This window comes from Ylistrum balloti, unplaced genomic scaffold (assembly GCF_031769215.1).
Source record: "Ylistrum balloti isolate Yb309-2 unplaced genomic scaffold, AGI_CSIRO_Ybal_v1 Utg370580, whole genome shotgun sequence".
Lineage (NCBI taxonomy): Eukaryota > Metazoa > Mollusca > Bivalvia > Pectinida > Pectinidae > Ylistrum > Ylistrum balloti.
The window spans coordinates 1,270,303-1,276,302 of record NW_026782361.1 but is presented as its reverse complement, the minus strand read 5'-3'; positions in this window follow the sequence as shown (position 1 = coordinate 1,276,302).

The window sequence follows — 6,000 nt, the reverse complement described above, 5'->3', positions numbered from 1 at the left end:
TTCAAGTTTAGTTTCACTATTATACATTGAATTTAATACAAGGAACACGATGTTTGGTGTCCATAATATACCAAAATCGGACAATCCATGGTATGTGCCTGACCACTGCTTTAGAGAAATGTGCAGCCTGTCCCCATATTGACAGGTACTTTATTTTGTTAACGGTCTAGATGAGCCGAGTCCATCATGCCTGGGTCGATTCACGTTTTCATAATTCTCAGGGATGTGTTATCAGTCTAGTCCTTGTAACATGTACAAGTATATGATAACATTACGATAATTGATCCATGACGGCGCCGAATTGTGTAGACTGTACACGAAATCGTCACGTTCCCAATATGTCAGCTGGACCGTGTGATTATAGACCCGATGATACGTACTCTTTGTGTAATAATAAAAGTGTTTTACAAGAAGTTGACCGTGTTTCTCACGGGCAGGTGATACTATCAGCATATTGAACATGTCACAAGATGTAAATAATGAGTTGTCACGCCGTTATAGGCCAGAGCGACGTCACCCGGACGAGGTGTCATCTGTGTCGGCCTCGGGCGTACACATTTATGGCATCTGATCAAAATATTGTGAAGCATTTTGATTAATAGAGAGATTTGATAGACCAACTTCTAAAACACATTAAAATTGAATGAGTGTACTGAGGTTACCTAACAGGTATAATTTGACAATCATACCTGGGTAATACCTTCTAAATACCAGATATATGCTATACTACTACCACAGGTGCCTGACAATGGATATTTACCTATAGATACGCTGCTAGCACTATTTCTGCATTCAGTAAAGCAAATAAGATCGGCGGCTACTTAAATTCTCCATTACACAATTTTTAGTGATTGAACAAAGAAATGGACAATGTAAGTGGCTAGTCTTATTTCAACAACAAACGGAAAACAGAAATAATTTAGATGAGCTTTGAATCATGAGAAGGTCATCTTCGCCGATATTCTGTTTCAGCTTACTAAGCTAAATTCGGAGTGTAATGTTTATACTTAGAAGGATCGATTTTCAAACGGATGGTTTTAAATGGTAGAACTCAATTATGATGATGGTTTTAGTTTAGTAGTCTTGCTTTCGTTGGTCGAGGCTAGAAACAAGGCATATCTTTTGAAGAATTAATGTGTCTTCCGGTACAATCTGACCACAATTCTGCCCCTAGAGGGCGTTTCGTAAAGCGCGTGCCATTTTTCGATTGCAGTCATCAGTTTCACTTTGCAAAAGAATATATGTATTGTACATGTAAATGGTATTTTTCATTATGAAATGCATGAGATTTGATATAAAAGAAAGATATTAACAAAAAGTGATGATCATCCTTTATGTGTAGTCTCTTCACGTCAACAAAATCTCCCCAGATAAAACATTCGTTCTAAGAATGAAAGAAATGCTAGACGTAACCGCCATATAGATTGGTTTTCGTCAGAGAGGTTGTATAGTTTTTGCACATTAAAATTGTTTAAAATCAATTTTTGACTGTGTATCGCCAAATTAATCGTTGTCCGTGACAAATGATTTTAAGTGGTTTGCTCTTTCTGAAATCAGAAACAGTCGTACGTGTCTTAACAAAAAAAATTCTTCGAAGAGATATTTCCGATTTGTATAATTATTTTTTTCCCGGTATCTGTCCAGTCTTACAGATTTTGATTCTCAGTAATGTTTAATAAAAACATCTTATTCTCCAATAGGTTTCCAAAGTGTTTTCGTTTTTGTGCTGTTTTTCAAACGCTTAAATAGAGTAAAGTTTGCACGTGTGTCCACCCGCTGAGCAAGATATGTTGGCGGAAGTGTTCATTCTTGCAGACAGTATCCGACCGGTCTGCGGTGACAGCTTCTGACATGTTCTGTAAACATTTTAACCGTTCGCAGCTGATCTGAGCGACAGAATAATAAAAATCAGACAGAGAAACTAAATAACCACACGCGGAGAGAAAAACGTAAAAAGTACACGGAAGCAACTGACAACATGTGTACGTACGGGGCTGTTCTAAATAGTAATACTCTCAACATGACAGACATGTCAGAAGTCTCCATTTGTGGTCAATCGGAGTCGATTATGGAGTTTGATTCTCCATGATTTTGTCCATTTACCCCTCCGTCTTTCCCTCCCAAGCTTCCCTTTAGGGCACACCCGGGATAGACCCACGAAGACATGTTTACACACACCGTTTTTTACGAATGCCTCGGTAATTGTAATTTACTAGGAGATGGTAAACGCATCATAGCCGGTCTAAAACACAGCGCCAATTATCAGTAATTGTAGCGCAGTTCAAAACAGGGTTAGTTCTAAAGTTTTATGAGAAAACCAAGTTTGACTGGTTTCCATGTTCCTCTTGCTGCTCCCTCTCGTGCAGTGAGTAAGGCAGTTTATCAGGATCACATGCTTTGATCAGCGAATGTCGGAAACATGCCTACATGCATCCTGCTCTGGAACCTGAGCAGTTTTCGTTGATATTGCTGTACAATTAAGAACGATAAACCCTGGAGGAAATTCAGTTCCATTCGTGCCTTGTTTAAATTTTGTTACTACTGTAAAACAATACATGTCTAGTGAGAGCCATGTCGTGTGAAAATGGTTTTAAATTTTGATTTAAAACACTGACGTTAAATAATAAATGTAAATAAAGTGACAAGTAACCGACTAAACAAGTATTTTTTTATTTGTCCTCGAACTAACTTCGTAAGGATGGAGTGACAAGCTGTTACGTGTGAGAAAAAACTGATTTTGTCTCTCCCCAGTCCTATACTCCTGGTTCACGACATACACGGAGATAGTGTAATTGACTGGCCGGAATTTCGTCCCGCTACGAAATACAATGACCAATAGCTACATGTCCGGCAGTTCTCACTCGTTAGAATCAACAGGTGCTGCGACTTTCCTCACCTGGCCAATATCTCGTGTTCTAATAACTTCCTGTACCGCCTAAAATGACCGTCCGCTGCGGCTAATCCGCACTGGCGCCTAATGACCAAAGTCAAGATTACTATCGGCTCAGTGCTGACCATTGAGCTGGCCGAACGCCTGTCAGATTCCATGAAGCTAATAACTTTTTGATCACTACTTTTATATGTCGTTTAGTTCAAGTATTGAATACATTCGGAAATGACGACAAAGTCAACAATGTTTGCTGTCCTGCTCACGTGCCCAGCGATCGTCATGCCCACTTGAAATATCAGGTACCTCAAGGTTTCCTTTACATAATATTCTAAACAGTAAATGGAGCTTGGTGTTGTATTATCTATAGAAGTAGTATGGATAACCATAGATATTGACCGACCGAAATAGCACACCAGTTCACTTCGGGATGCTCTGCCATTAATTAATTCATAATGTACATTACACTTCCGGTGCTGAAGTTAAAAAAAAAAGACAGATCGGTCGACATGTAATCAGTCATCAGAGACTTCGACCAATGGTTTTGACATGAAATAAGACTACTTTCCCGCCCAGTCGTAATTGCCTATAGATAAGATGTTCATGGTCTGTAATTGTTTTTGGGTATGATTATGCCGAGGATCCTGGCCTTCATTACCCCAAAGAACATATTAAATTGTTAAATGGTTGCTAATCTGTAATTTCCCGGTCATCAATTGCTAATTTCCATTTCGGTCCAGCAAGATTGAGTAACCGATTCTCGATGTATGTAAAATCTGCACGCTCGCTTACGCGCAATGGATAGGGGTCGCATTCGGGCATTTTGGCACGGCAAACCGCGTGTCTGTGTTCCCTCAATCGTGTCAGATTAGTGTGTTTTGTTTGTGTAAACGCTACTTTTATGCCTACAGATATATACTCGCGATTGCTTTACTCTGTAGCTAGCTGTCAATTTTGCTGAGTTGAGGATTCGCATTTTTTACGGTAACGTCTTTAGATATGTCATTAACTGATAAGTGAAAACAATTTCTGCCTCACAACGCCATGTTACATATAGACACATATATCAGGTCGGGAGATCGATAACGTGACAGGGAACAGCGACTCCACCGAGTTACAGCTGTTTTTATCTCCTAGCATCTCCTTCCACCGGTAAGAATTCGAAAAAATTACATGGTTTAATCAAGATCATGTGAGCGTTTTTGTCTTTGTGACAAAGAAAAGTAAATTAAGCTTCTGTCTGACGTAGATGTATTTGATGTACATGTTCGACATGTTTTTTGCTGGCTGTGTCGCTGCAATATGTCAGAAGATTTAGCACCACTTGTAGCCTTTTAAACGTGGATACGTGACCAGCGGGCCGCCAATTGTGTACTGTATAGCGTACTTATGCGTGCCACAAACAAAAAAAAACCAATTAGGAACGCTATGATTCACAATTATCGTTTTAAAATTACATGTCAATTACACCAACTGTGAGTGTCTGTCTCCCTTACCCTTCCCCGCCCGGCGGTATCCCAGGCTCACTGTGACTGAGTAGGGATCTCCAGAGCGGGGACGGACGGGACAGCTGATTCCATATATCAAGGTACCACCAGGTACCCTGTAAAGTCTAACCGACAGGTACGGAGTGCTCGTACATTACCCGTGTCTGTCATACTGACGAGACCTCTAGATGTTCTACACGTTTACCACGGAAGATGGATGTCGAGAAGAAATCCCAATAGAAATGCATGGCCAATGTACACAGATGTTGTAAACATAAATCAATGTCGGTTATGAGTGTGTTAAGTATTCACCCCGTCTGTTTAAGCCGCCCACGTCACTAACCAATTCGTAACTACAATATATTTGGTCAGATGTTGAATAAATTGTATTGATAGAAACAAAAGACATAGTGTCTGAAAATTTTATGTAATCGTTCTGTGTTATATCTTCTACCTTATGTTTAATGTCTTCTCTTATGTCCGTGTTGAGTTGTATGTTGTTGTCTCGTTCGTGCATGTGTTATGTCCATGTACTGTGTGTTGTCTCGTTCGTGCATGTGTTATTTCCATGTACTGTTTGTTGTCTCGTTCGTGCATGTGTTATGTCCATGTACTGTGTGTTGTCTCGTTCGTGCATGTGTTATGTCCATGTACTGTGTGTTGTCTCGTTCGTGCATGTGTTATGTCCATGTACTGTGTGTTGTCTCGTTCGTGCATGTGTTATGTCCATGTACTGTGTGTTGTCTCGTTCGTGCATGTGTTATGTCCATGTACTGTGTGTTGTCTCGTTCGTGCATGTGTTATTTCCATGTACTGTGTTTTGTCTTGTTCATGTATAGATGTCTGATTTCTGACGTTATGATTTATGTTTTGCCATTAAATTGTTGGTCATGAATTTTTGCTTCGTTAACAATATGCCCTCTCAATTAAGTATTTGTAACGTTTTGTTTATCGATAATGCATTATGATTTGTCTATGCACTATGTATTACGAATTTTCTATGGATTATGTGTTACCTCTTGTTCATGGATATGTGTTACCCCTTGTCCATGAATTATGTGTTACACCTTGTCCATGGAATATGTGTTACACCTTGTTCATGGATATGTGTTACCCCTTGTCCATAAATTATGTGTTACACCTTGTTCATGGATATGTGTTACCCCTTGTCCATAAATTATGTGTTACACCTTGTCCATGGATTATGCGTTACACATTGTCCATGGATTATATACAACCCTTTGTCCATGGATTATGTATTACCCCTTGTCCATGGATTATGTGTTACCCCTTGTCCATGGATTATGTGTTACACCTTGTCCATGGATTATGTGTTACTCCTTGTCCATGGATAATGTGTTACCCCTTGTCCATGGATAATGTGTTACCCCTTGTCCATGGATAATGTGTTACCCCTTGTCCATGGATAATGTGTTACCCCTTGTCCATGGATTATGTGTTACCCCTTGTCCATGAATTATGTGTTACACCTTGTCCATGAATTATGTGTTACACCTTGTCAATGGATTATGTGTTACACCTTGTCCATGAATTATGTGTTTCCCCTTGTCCATGGATTATGTGTTACACCTTGTCCATGAATTATGTGTTACACCTTGTCCATGA